Genomic DNA, 14,578 nt, shown 5'->3' on the forward strand with positions numbered 1-14,578 from the left:
ATAGTAGCACCATGTTAGACCCTGCCATGATGTGGCCACAAGACCATGAAGACAGCCATGCCCAGGCAAGCATCAAAAGACGACATAGCTTGTAAGCCAAGTTAGCTATGACATCCCTCAAGCTCTCAACCCTTTGATCAGGGGAACCTTCTCTTTGTAACAAGCCCTCACCTCGAACTCTATATAAGGGCAGCCAGGGCACCCACCTCAGGACATGGTCTCATTCTTCATCCTCTACCTTTCCATTCATTCACCATAGCAATAGCGCTCCTGGAGCTTCTCACCGGTCTGCCCCTCATCTAACATAGGTTCTACCACCTCTTTCTCCATTGTTGCACCCTCCATTGTAAGAACTTCAGAGCATTCAAGCGAGGAACACACACTCGATCATCTCTAAGACTGGATGTGGGGCTCCGGCCTTAACCAGTATAAATCCTCGTGTCTATTGGATGCTACCATCGTCTTCCTAGAGCAGCATGACCATCGTATAAATTTACTAGTTTAGTTTACGAAACACCAATAGAGTACAAAAGACATACACATTCCCCTCACTTTCTTAATCTATTTATATTAAATTAATCCATGCATGTATAATCGCTATCATCCACAAGATTAATTAAAGGGGATGGGATTGCTTGATAAATGACATTTAACAATACAAACCTACTAAAATTGTCCTTGAGTCCCCCAAAATATCTTGTGTTTGGTTCAAACTTTTGAATGCTTCTATACCCAAAACTCTAGGATCGAAGGAGTACGTTAGATGCTTTCTTTCTTTGTTCCGTCATTACCTCTACTACTCAATACATTTTGGCAGGCGGCCAAAAAACCATTAACTGAGGTGGGCAAAGCCTCCGCCTATAAATCAACGCATGTGTTAATAACTATTTATGCAAGTGGCCTAGTGCCTCTCTGTGAAAATAGATAAAAAAAATAAAAAATCAAAAGAACCCCGGTGAGCTCGCCAACTTCCGTGCGTTCCCCATTACTGCTGCTGTCGTCGGTGCAGGCCCATGAGCCCACCATCACCAGGAGAGGCCCCACATGACCATAGACACTGGTGTCCCCCCTATGGGTCTGTTGTACTAGGAAGGCCCCAGTGAGCGTGCGTCCACCTCTGCCGCTTGTGCCGCCCCTGGATCTAGGGGAGCAGGGACGCGGTCGGCTGGATCTAGGGGAGGAGGGTTTGCTGGGTAGAGGGCTTCATGGGGATGGGGTCACATAGGAGCCAGTGCCATCCCACAGATGTGGGGGAGAAAGGTTGCAACCAGCCAGATCTAGGGGAGAAGGGCTCACCAGATCAAGGGCCATGAAGGAGCCACCACCACCGAGGGCGCGTGTGCTGCCACCGAGGGCCACCACCACCATGGATCTGCCATAGGCTAGGAGAGGGAGAGGGAGATCTACATCACCACCATGCATCCACCATGCAGAGGGAGAGGGAGCTGATTGAGAGAGGGAGAGGGAGTTTTTGGCTACTGGTTGAGAGATAGATGAGTGCTCAAACCCTAAATTCAAGTATTTATATGCGAACATAGCTATCAGGCCTTCTAGGCCTCGACCTTTTTTCTCAAGCTAGCCTCATAAGAGGCCCACCTCTATTAATTGATTTACTGAGGTGGACATTTTTAGTGCCTCCTAAAATGGTCTGTCCGCCTCCAAAAATCGCTACATATTTTAGAAGGCGATCATTTCTACTTAGTGTAGCATAGAATAGACTTGTTCATGAGGGCTACCAAAATTTGATGAACCAAATTAATTTGAGGCTATTAGCTAGCAAGCATTTAATTTCTAGATAGATTGGTTGATTCTCTAGTAAATGTGGTTATTGTACTGGTTGATTCTCTAGTAACAACATAGTGGATGACCATGGTGGCAATGATGAGAACAATCCTAATGAAGGATGTGTCCATAGGGCAAAGGTGGTTAATGAGGAAACATGTGTCAATAGGGTAGGGGTGGTTATTCAAGAAACATGTGTCAATAGGGATGAGGTGGTTAATGATGTTTTTAGGAATACATTACCTGATGATACCATGAAAGATGCCATTTTAGAGATGTCACTTGATGTGGAGCTAGGAATCCTTATTCCAAAACAGTTGGAAAAGTTGGAGAAAATGAGGAAGTATGCAAAAATACCATTGTATATGGGTTGCATAGTAAGCAATTGAAAGCTAACCTCATTCTATTTGTCGGTGCAGAAAGTGACCAACAAGTAAATATTTGTAGTTTTACCGTATGTTGTGATCGGAGGTGGCCTAGCACTCAATGACACAAGGTTTATACTGGTTCAGACAACATGCCCTACATCTAGTTTGAGTCAGTTGGTGACTTTATTCCTAAGCCCAGGTGCTCAAAGTTTGCAGTGGGGTTATAAATAAGAAGGAGAAAGATGGAGGGTACAAGAGGTCCGGTCGGCTCCGATCAGAAGGGCCAAGAGCGATAGGAGGTCTGCTATGAGCTAAGTGTTCAAGTGTGTGCTTGAGGTCTGAACCTGGCGGTTCTGTGGTTGTGAGCTAGTGAACTGGATCTATCTGATGAATCTAGAAGCACTTGGATCAACCTAGATTAACTGAGTCTCTTGGGAGAGAGCGCATCCCCTTTTATAGATGAAGGGAATGGCCTTACAAGTGAGAGGGAGAGAGTACGTATGCTTCTAAACCTTCCTGTCCATGCTGGTGGGTATAGTATGATGGTAGGCACCCATAACATTGTTGGATGTCGGATGCACGTGGGAGGCTACGTCATTTTGTTCGGGTATGGCAGATGTTGGTACCTGCTATACTATTGATGCCTAGAGGCATGTGATGGGTTTTACCATGTTCACTTAGTATGGTAAATGCCGGTGCACACAACACTATCGATGCCCAGAGGCATGTGGGGGGGAGCCTTACCGTATGGGAGTTAATGGCGCCCATAATACTATAGGAAAAATGTCGGTGCCTACAACACATTTTGTGTCAAGGCGGTTGCAGAGTACTATTTCTACAAGTGTATAGGGTATGGTCCCTGGTATCATGGTGTGACTTGCATGCCTTGCCTTGCTTTCTCCATTCATTCCCTGATCCTTTCTAGACGGGCGTCCCCGGTCGGTCGGTCCCAGTCGGCTCTGGTTGTGCCAGTCAGAGAAGAGCGGTGGTTGGAGACATGGGGTTGGAGTTAGAAGTAGTGTCTCACCCAGGCCTTCTAGTCAGAGAGGCTGTCTGGAGGTGGGCTAGAGATTGAAGCGAGCCCTCCAATCGGAGAGGTGGACCAAAGTCAGAAACGGGCGTTGCTCCTCCTTAGGTAGACCTTCCGGTCGGTGATTGGATCACCCCTCTGGCCTATTGTCTAGATACTTGGGCTGGCCCATGAGTCGCACGTTGTTTGCTTGGGCTGAGCCTTTGTTTGGGAAGCCAGTCCACAAGGGACCCCGAGTTTATGAACCCGATAGGAGCCCTCGAGCCCCCGGGTGATTTGGGCAGAATCATCTGGGGATTTTTGTCTTGACGGCGGGTGCGCGCGAGTGCACCTGTGGGTGTAGCCCCTGAGCCCCTGAGTGATTCGGGTAGAATTGTCTAGGGGGTGTTTGTTAGTGGGCATGCCTGCGTGTGTTTAGTCGAGACAGAATTGTTAACCAAGGTGTCGTTGCGCAGCCGTGGCGTTTAGTTTTTTAGGGATCGGGTGAGATGGAGGTCGCAGATCTTGGCATCGATGCGCATCATGGGATCGGGTGAGGTAGTTTAGTCAAGGGACTGAACAAGATGGAGCTCACGGGTCCTGGCATCGATGCGCGCCATGGGATCGGGTGAGTCAGAATCGTGGATCCTGGGCTTGGTGCAGCCTATGCAGCCAAGGCAGTTAGTTTAGTTAGTTTAGGGATCAGGCAAGCCAGAGCTCATGGATCCTGATGAGGCAAGTTTGGGGTCACAGACCCAGGCGTTTGGTGTGCAGTCGAAGCCTAGCCGGATGGGGCGAGTTCAGGGTCATAGACCCAGGTAGTTTTGGAGTGCAGTCAGAGCGTAGCTGGATGGGGTGAGTTTGGGTCATAGACCCAGGCGTTTGGTGTCTTGAGCCCCTGAGCCCCATTGGGCCTTAGTAGGGGATGGTTTGAGTTGTGTGTGTTACCCCGTCCTCGGTTTATCACAACTAGAGGGGCTAAGTTTTGTCACTTGTCTTGATCGTTCGGGCTCAAGTGACACGCTCGGTGAGTTCGCTAATAGGTATGATTGAGTGAAATCTGGGTCCATCGTTCATGATGGGGTCAACATAGCCCTCTTATGATATTCCACTGCTCCTTTATCTACAACCCAGCAGATGCCTGGGTCATTCTAGAGACTAAGCTGGGTAGCCTAATGGCCTTACCTTGATGGAGATTCTGTGGGCTTGGTAGAGGCTTAGGATCGAACAAGAAGGTTGAGATGACCCTGTCTGCTAAACTGGGTGAGGGCCGCACAGGGCTCATTTGTGTTTTTCTCCCCTGGCTCTATTGTTGCCCATGTCGAATGAGGCAACTGCCACTTCGTTATGTAACATAGAGCGTTGTGATGCATTTCGCTGCACGTGCGATGCTTAGTTCCCGAGCCCTCGGGCAGTTTAGGGCCTGAATGTCTAGGGTGCATGGGCATATGGAATGAATGCACGTATGGATGTATGAAATGATTATAAAGAAATAGCAGGGGTCAATAATGTTACCTTGATGACTCGAGTGATGGGGTTTGAAGAGCTCCAGTCAAAAATGTCCGACCAAGACCCGTGCTTGTCATTCATGATCAAGTTGGCATGGCCTACATGGGGTGTCCCTTTGCTCCCTACCTGTCTCACAGTGTGTTTCCTAAGCCGCTTGATCGACTTTAAGAAGCCCGATAGTCTCTCCTAGCGGAGATCTCGTTTTAGGTTTTTTTCTAAGTCCTATCTGGGGATGCGGAGAGCCGCCTGTGTGTGGTGGTGCTTTAGTTCTTGTGCTTGGCATGTGGTAGTTGCTGGCATGCGGTAGTGGTGGGCCATACTCAGGCCATGTCCTGTCTGATTAGGAGCTGGTCCGTCGGGCAGGGCACGTCTCATCGATCAGGGCGCGTCTTATCTGCATTAAATAGGAAAGAGAGAGGGTTTTTTGCTTTGCCATTTCATCTTTCCTGATCGGCATGCCCTCCCTTAATTGTTGTACCCTTTTCCTTTCTACCACCTCCTCCTTTCGCCTATTCCTCATCTGTCGCCTCCTTTCCTTTTCCTTCTAACCGAGAGCATTCTTGAGAGACATGGTGGTTTCTAGGAAAGAAAAGTGGGAGAGCGAGGGAGAAGAGAAAAACTCACAAATTCTTTTGCGATCCTAGAGTGAAATGTTGGACTAGAGGTCGTCCACTATGAGGGATTTGGTGTTGAAGGCTTTTGCCATGAAGGGGTTTCTACCGCCAAAGGAGGTGGCGCACTAGAGGGCTCCAGGGAGGGAGGAGTTCCCACAACCTCGGCCTAATGAGGTGGTTTCCTTTCTCACCTTCCTTGAGCATGGGTTAGGATACCCCACGCCCTGGTTCCTATGTGGGCTCCTCAATGAGTGGGGTCTAGAGCTGTAGCACCTTAATTCGATGGGGGTGCTGCACATCGCCAGCTTCATCACCATCTATGAGGCTTTCCTCAGGATGGAGATGCACGTGGACTACTTTTGGCAGTTGTTCTCTGGGAGAGCTTTGATGGCGGGGAATCCGGCCGAGGTCGCGCTAGTGGGGGGTTTCACCCTGCAGAGGAAACCGAGTGCGAGAGGCTCGAATCCCACATGCATCCCCTGTGACTCCAACTGGGGGTGGCACGGGGAGTGGTTTTATATTAGGAATTCGGCGGAGGCATCGTTCCTGGCGTTCACCGGTAGGAGGCCAGAGAAGCAGGATAGTTGGTCATGGGGTTGTGCCCATTAGGAGAATCATATGTTGGGGGCAATCGAGGAGGAGCTCTGGAAGCTCATGCAGCATGGCCTTGATGGGGTGTAGGTGTTCCACACCCTCTACCGCCACCGAGTTACGCTGTTGGTGGAGAGGTCGCAGCCGATGTGGAAGTACAATGGCCCAACGGACCCAGACCGTGTGTTGCTAGGGGAGCTGTCGGACGACGAGGTCTAGACTCACCTTAGCCAGGTGTTGCAGTTGAAGCCCAAAGAGAAGTTCGATGGGAAGCCCACACCTTTCAACTCCACGATTGTGTCTAGGCTGGTATGCTCCCTTCTATTTTGCCCATGCTTCTTCCTCTGCTTTCCTATTTTTTTTATTTCAAGCCGCCCGTTCCATGGGGGCTTGGAGTTTACAAGTCCTGGCCACACCTTCCTAAGGGACCAAAGAGCATGGCCTGGCAGGCCACCCAGTAGGAGGCGATGGATGCCAGGAAGAAGAAGAGAACCAAGGAGGTTCAGTGGAACCAAGAGAAGGAGCAAGAGATCGCCCAGCGTCTGAAGGCCACAGAACATAGAAGCGACGTCAAGTCAGAGCTCATGTTAGAGGATCCCACGGATGTGGGTGACATGGTTTTCTCCAAGGAGGAGGAAAGTTGGGAGGTCATTGTGACCTTGGTGGAGAGGCGCATGGTGGTTCCTATGCTGAGGAAGCGCGCGGCGAGCGTAGACGCGGTCACCAGACCCATTGGTGGTGTTGCCGGTCTTGTCGCCGCCTACCATAGACATGGTCGAGCAAGCTGTGCGGTCCAAGAAGCGAACTGGCACCCGTGCATCGTTGGGACTGGTGCCAGCGTGTGACTCATAGCCGGAGGATGCCCCGCTTGCTGCTCCAGTCGAGAAGTCTTGAGCCGAGGGTTGCGGCAACATGTAGGCTAGGCAGGAGCCAGTTGGGACGCCTTCGCCCCTAGCTAAAGTGAGGGGGTGTGGGTTGCAGCCTGGGAGCTATCCTTGCCTTGTAGGCCTGTCGACATCGGGTCTTGCCTTTAGGGTCATGCTGCTTACCCCCTAGTATGTTTTTCTTTTGCTCTTGAGCCTTTTCAGAGTGTGACCCACCTACACTTTTTTGTTAGTGGCCAGGCATTGATGGGGTTGAGCATCGCCCCAACTCCCATGCAAGAGACTTGGAGGCCCACATTATAGCATGTCGCGGTGAGCGGTGGGGGGAAAAGGGTGGTGGCAACGAAGCCTTCCCTTCTAGGGGTGGAGCCCCTAGGGTCGGTTGCCGGTATGGTGGCAGTGGTGGCATCGGCATTGGTGGTGATCCCAGTGCTGACGATGGAGGTCGTGTCGGAGATAACTCTCATGGCCCCTCCACTAGCTATGGTGGAAGAGGAGAGGGAAACCGAGCTCCCTACCTCACTGGGTGGAGGGCTGCATGGCTCACCCTCATGGTCAGAGCCGAAGGCGCCGGGGGGGGAGACATGGCTAGGATGGAGTCGGAACGCCCAATGGTGGCCCGTGCAACCGAGGTGGTGGGTATCCCATCCGACGATGAGGCTAATGACATGGTGGAGCGGCCGGCATCATCGTAGGAGCTGGCAATTGTCTAGTCAGAGGCTGGGCCCTCTGGTGGGCTGCCAAAGGATGACCTAGAGTGGCCTTGCCCTGAGGACCCGACAAAGGTATAGTTTGTCCTTCAGGATTCCTAGGAGTGTCAGCTCTACGACATCCTTGGGGGGAAAGGACTCGCCACGGTGTCCAAACTTGCCAACCTATCCGCAAAGCTCAGGGACGCCTAGGAGCGGGTTAAGTCCGCCCAGAAGTTAGTCGAGGTCAACCTACAGCTTGCCGCGGAGGTGAGTTTCCTGTATTTGTCCTTGACCTCTAAATCTCTTGTTGGTTGCCTCAACATGCTTGTTTTTCATAGGGTCTGAAGGAGATGTCATCCCACAAGTCCCGCTTCCTCTGGATGGAGCATGCCGAGGAGGCTGAGCTTGAGCGTCAGCTAGAGTCTGCTCACCGCGAGTCCTAGGACCGGGCGGCCGAGGCAACCGCGGCGCGAGCAGAGGGGCAGCATGCAATAGAGTAGGTGACCACCGCCGAGCGAGGGATTGAGGCAGTGAAGGCCCCTAGGTGGAGACCGAGGCGGGGTTACGAACATCCCTGGTGGACACTGAGGTAGAAATCCCTAGAGACCCTTGAGTTAGAGCGGAATGCCCTGGAGTTGGCGTGGAAGGTCCTAGAGTTGGAGCGGAAGGCCCGATCGGAGGCAGACTGGGAAGTGCTCACGCTTCGGGGCCAGGTGAAGGGGATGGAGGAGGCGAGCGCCCGGCTGCACGAGCGGGTGGCCCGGTAGGCAGAGAATTCTCCACCCTTGAGAACTTCCATGTCGGTATGTACCTTTTCTATTTTTTGTCATGCTGGTTTCTTCCTTCAGCTTGTTTCTGAGCTTGTCGCCCTTCTTTCAGAACTGGGCAGAAAGGTGAAGTCGCTGGAGCGAGACCTAGAGACGGTCAAGGTGACTTTCAGCCAGAATGCAGAGGAGCTGGCTAATTCCCATGAAGAGCGACATGCTCTCAAGGGAGAACTTGACTAGATCCGCAATGTTGCCTAGCTTGTCATCTCAGAGGTCTTTGGGTCTGCGCCAAGCACTAGCGTGCCCGTCGTTCAGCTGGCAGAGGTCCCAGATGCGGTCCAGGACCTTATCACAAGTGGGTTGTTCTACAAAGCATCGAGGGTGTTGACCTCGGTGGTGACGTACCACCCAAACCTGGACTTTGCCACTATTTGTAGTGGGTACGCTGACAGCTTGAGAACAGAGGACATCCAAACGCTCAGGGAGAGCTTGCTGCCGCACGCAAGGTTGGTGGCAGAGCAAGTCTCTACATAGTGGGTGATGGACATCCGCCATGAAGACATGGCTAGAAACATGCGTCGGGAGGATGTTTCCCAACCCGCGGATGGCACGGAGCCTAGGTTGGAGGTGGACATCGCCTTGGCTTCGACCGAGCCGAATGTTGTCCCGCCAGGGAGTGAGCAGCCCGAGCCTTTATCGATCGCACCGGTAGCAGATGCCGCCGAGCCACCCCAATAGTTTGTGAAGTATAAGAAGTTTAGTATATGTAAAAAGATTAAGTTCATGGGGAGCCCCCGTGTAAACATTTTTGTGTACTTAATGATAGTCGGTTTTGTTTTTTTTTTCTAGAATCACTCCGTTTGGGGAAGCTTGTCCCTTTCGTTCCTTAGTTTCCCTTAGCATAATTTTGTTTTTATTCTTTCTTTCTCGTACTTACCCATTCATCCTGTAGGCTGCAACCTTAGGTGCTTAGGGCATGGCCCGCAAGGCTCAGCTGCTTGTACCCATAGGAAAAGGCGGGGTGCAATCGGTCGAAATGTTTTAAAGCAAAGCTACGTAAGGCAAATTAAAGGAACAAACTACCCTTTTGTTTGGGTAAGAAGGAGCTTCACCATGTGATAGTAAATGAAAAAGAGAGGTAGTAGTGCATCCTCATGGAGCCCCCAAGCGACCCAAGCCAAAAAGTGTTTGGGTTAGGGTGCTCTTATAAGAGCAAACGCTAAGTAAACAATGGTAAGACTAAAAATTAGGGGAAGAAAAATGACATAGCTATTCCAAGCATTCAGTGAGAATGTCGTCATTGCTGTCCTTCAGTCGGTAGGTGTCCAATGGGATCACTTCAAGCTTCAGTCGTCTGGATCCATGCCTGCTACGCCCTCTTTCTCGGTCACTGCTTCTTCACCTTTTTCTTCCTTTGGCCCACCGGCCTACCGTAGAAGGTGCTCGAGGAGCTCACAATCCTTGTAGAGGTGTTTGACAGGATAGTCGTGGTTGGTGCATGGGCTCTCCATGAGCTCACGGAAGTTACCCAGAGGGTCCTGCTAGGGCTGCTTGCCCGTGTGATCAGCCACGACGACCAACACAGAGTTGCCTGGTCGGCGGTGATCTTTTCTATTCTTTTTCCCCTTCTGCGTGGAGGGGCCCTCGTCCTGATCCTGGCACTTGGCGTTGCCTTTGCCTTGGCCTCCATTGGAGCGTGGCGGGAGCAGCGCTCGCTAGAGGCATTGGACAAAGTTCCATGGTCCTGGCCCATTAGGGCTGAGACTCCAGTCGCCGCTGCGTGCGTCTCGGTTCGTCCTGAGCCGCGCGTATGCAGGCGGTTGGTGCGGAGTGTTTGTCAAGTCAAGACAAGGCACGGGTGTGACCTCTTGTGTTGTGCTCGATAGTTGTAGCGGGGAGCGGGTGGAGCGACTTGTCTGCTACGTCCCTATTCCCCTGGTGGGGAGAGAGGCCGTGAGTCAATGTCACGATACGGAGCTCTCCACCTATTGAATAGCGGCAGTCTCCACTAGTGCCCGAAGGTTTTGATAGATCGCCTGTTCCTAAGGGTCATTTGGCTCGGGGAGGCCACACAGAAGCATTGCCGTAGTTGCGATGTTCTGATTGGCCCGAGCGAATTGTGAGGGATCGTTCCCCCTGTCCATGGTGTTGTACTAGACCCGACAGGCGCGACCATTGGTGCCACTCGCCGGTCTATGCACATGGAGCGTAGTGTGGTGCACCGAGCACACTGGCGTAGTCGATGGCTGGTGCAGCTGCTATTGTCATGGTTCCTCCCCATGCTCCCGTGTGAGCTCGAGGGTCTCCAGATGAGGATCTAGAGGGGCGTGAGTCTACAAGGACTGCGTTACCATCGGTGGCTGCCCTAGAGCATCCACCATAGCACCCTCTAAGGATGGACGGTGGCTAGGTGCCACATCACCGATGCTGGAGCCGTCACTCTCAAGATCATCATCCATGAGGTCAAGGAAATAGGTGGGAGCATAGCTCGCCATCCCCATGAATTCGGACATGAGAGGGGGTGATGCCAGCATCCTTCAGAGCCCTTAGGCGTACATGTCCATGGGAGATGCGAGGCCGTAGGGGAACCGATTGTATGGCGGTCATGTCGGGGACAATGGGGTCCCTCCGGGTAATTGGTGGAAGAAAGAGAATAGTAAGTAAATAATAGTATATACATTACTTGCAGCAAGGTTTGAGCAGAGAGTTTGCTCAGACTAAAGCATGGATGCCGCATCATCGAAGTCATGGATCTCAGAGTCGACGGAGGGCGCCCCTCTGACAGGTGCCAGAACAAGTGCCTCCTCACGGCGGTGTAGTACGTCGAACCAATCAGTGATGAAGTCCAGGCTTCCGAGGAGGAAGGCCTGGGATGGCTCAAAGATGGGTGGAACCCACATCCCAACAGGTGGGAGCGTGGGAAACTCTAGTGAGCCGAAGCAAATCGAATCGCCAGAGCCCGCCATGGCGAAGGTGGTGGAAAAGTGGGCCATCCGATGACCAAAAAGTGTTGAACGTACATCATCCTCCCCACGAATGGTGCCAATTGTCGGTGTAGAAAGTGACCAACAAGTAAATATTTGTAGTTTTGTCATACATTGTGATCGAAGGTGGCCTAGCACTCAATGACACATGGTTTATACAAGTTTAGGCAACGTGCCCTATTTCTAGTTGGAGTCAGTCAGTGACTTTATTCCTGAGCCTAGCTGCTCAAAGTTTGCAGTGGGGTTACAAACGAGAAGGAGAAAGATGGGGGGTACAAGAGGTCCAATCGGCTCTGGTCGGAAGGGCTGAGAGCGACAGGAGCTACGCTATGAGCTAAGTGTTCAAACATGTGCTTGAGGTCCAAACCTAGCGGTTCTATTGTTGTGAGCTAGTGAACTTGATCGATCTGATGAATCTAGAAGCACTTGGATTGACCTGGATTAACTGAGTCTCTTGGGAGAGAGCACATCCCCTTTTATAGATGAAGGGGATGGCCTTACAAGTGAGAGAGAGAGAGTACGTATGCTTCTAAACCTTGCTGCCCATGCCAGCGGGTATAGGATGATGGTAGACGCCTACAACACTATTGGATGTCGGATGCACGTGGGAGGGTGCATCGTTTTGTTTGGGTATGGTAGATGTCGGTACCAGCTATACTGTTGATGCCTAGAGACATGTGATGGGTTTTACCATGTTCACTCGGTATGGTAAATACCGGCGCCCACAACACTGTCGATGCCTAGAGGCATGTGGGGGGGAGCCTTACCATATGGGAGTTAATGGCGCCCATAATACTATAGGGAAAATGTCGGCGCCGACAACACTATTTGTGTTAGGGCAGTTGCAGAGCTATTTTTGTACGAGTATAGGGTACGGTCCCTAGTATCATGGTGCGACTTGTGTGCCTTGCCTTGCTTTCTCCATTTGTTCCCTGGTCCTTTTCGGGTGGGCATCCCCGGTCGGTCGGTCCCAGTCGGCTCTGGTTGCGCCAGTCAAAGAAGAGCAGTGAGCAAGGTTTTTGCATACCCTAGTTGGAGATGCAGGGTTGGAGTCGGAAGTAGTGTCTTGGCTAGGCCTTCCGGTTGGAGAGGCCGTCCGAAGGTGGGCTAGAGATCGAAGTGAGCCCTCTGGTCGGAGAGGTGGGTTGGAGTCAGAAAACCAGCGTCACTCCTCCTCGGCCAGACCTTTCGGTCAGTGATTGGATCATCCCTCTGGCCTATTGTCCAGATACTTAGGCCAGCCCATGAGTCGTGCGTTGTCTGCTTGGGCCAAGCCTTTGTTTGGGAAGCTGGTCTGCGAAGGACCCTGGGTTTATGAACCTGACACTATTAGACCTAAAATGTACTCATGTTTTGTTTTACAAGGACTTTGAATACTTGTTATGCATACGGAAGAAATTGCTACTAGGTCTTAATGAGTTAATTACCAGAGACAGCATAGGAGGCCAAGCAAATGATCTATCTGATCGGCCTAGAACTTGAAAACGAGGAATCATCTCTCTGTCTATCTATCTATCTAAGAACAAGAACAAGCATTTGACCAAAAGTAAGGAAATAGATGGAGAGGAGAGGAGAAGTGTTCATGGTCGAATAAGGAGATGAAACCCAAGATCTCTAGTCCAATCTCACCAATCTCAAGTGTAAGCTCGAGTTCCCCTCTGTCAATCTCTTATGTTCATCCCTAAATCCCTATGCCTTATGTTCTTGCACAAAGGAGAATCCCCTCTCGCAAAAGGTTATCCCCATATCCTCTCCAATCTCAAAGAGATCTATCTCATGGTGTAAGGAATTTAAGGACAGGAGCTTGAGCTTGGCGAACTAGAAATTAGGACACCTATGGGTAAGCCATCATCACATCTCTCTCAATATTATTCTAAGATCTAAACCTAGTGTAAGAGTACAAATCCTAGTATGCATAGAGCATAGGCCAAACCTTGGCTTCTCTTGTACCAAGTCTTGCACAAGCACCCACATGAAGCCCCTAACATGCCCCTAGAGAACCTTCCGCAAATGTTGAACCCTAGCACTTATGAACACCTAAGACACCACTTTAGCATAGGTTCTATCTGCACTTGACGAACTATTTGTGATTTCATAGTGGATTGTCCGTCGGAATGAGGGATGTCAAAGAACACATTTGGCCACCATGAAATGTTAAGACTACCCATTGTGGCATGGTCAATCTAATCTAATGGGCTATCTGCCAGGATCCAAAAGACTATCTGCGAGTACAATGATGATCAGACCGACCATAAGCCAGCCCTAGCTACGCAGTACTACCCTGACCTGATGGATTGTCTATCAAATCTATGCATCAGAAGCTATGTTATCGGCCCATGCCTCAATGGACCATTCATCACTCCATAATGGACTATCCATGAAAACATAGTTTTACCAAACTTAGTTTTGACCTGATCTAGAGATCTAGGTTTCACCTGATCTAGAGATCTAGGTTTCACCTAATCTAGAGATCAGTGGATCACCCTACACCCAACTACATCTAACCTTAGCTTCACCTTCCTTATCCCATAACCTAATTATGTCCCCAAATCTTTCTTGTACGGTCCCATATCCTTAGTTTCTTTAAATCACCCCAAATCTTACCATCTTGCTCATCAAATATCATCACCCTCTTGAATCTCTCTCAACCGATCTCTATGGTTTTCTCTTGCAGGCTCAAACGTATTGGGAGGCACTAGCATAACTAGTCATGATACTTAGAGAATCCCTAATTTGGATAAATATATTATTTCATGTACATTATATAGTTGCATGCCATATTAAGGATGTTAACCAATCTAATCTATTTCACTAATATTAGTTCGACTTTCACTTTACCTGTAAGGCCTTATATAATAACTACATGGGGCTTGAAAACACTAACTATGCTTAATTAGCTTAGAACTAGTAGAAGTCAAGCGTGAGCTAGAACTCATGTTCACGAGTTATAGGCGGGATACACCCAAGTTAATCACCAACAAAAAAAATATAATTGAGGGAATATGATAGGTCCTTTAACTTTGACTAGGGTGATAATAAACTTAACCTTAGTTATGAATCTTGGTTATGAGAAATGATTCAATAAGGGGTAAGGCTACCGCGGGTGTAGGACCTCAGGTTAGCATAACTCATGGAGTGCTTAAGGACCATCTCTCTATTATAACATGTTGTACTAACCCCCATATAGACCACATGCCATATTATGGACATGGCGAGCCTATGGACATGGCGAGCCTAGTGGCACCTTGTGGCGACCGGTTAACTGGGTGGGGTGGAGCATGGTGTAGCTAAAAGGTCTAGTACCTCATCTCACCACCAAACCATTCATGTGTGATTTGGCCACAGTTGCAAAAGTTTGGGAATGACCTGAGTCAACCC

This window comes from Miscanthus floridulus, chromosome 1 (genome assembly GCF_019320115.1).
Source record: "Miscanthus floridulus cultivar M001 chromosome 1, ASM1932011v1, whole genome shotgun sequence".
NCBI classification, from domain to species: Eukaryota; Viridiplantae; Streptophyta; class Magnoliopsida; order Poales; family Poaceae; genus Miscanthus; species Miscanthus floridulus.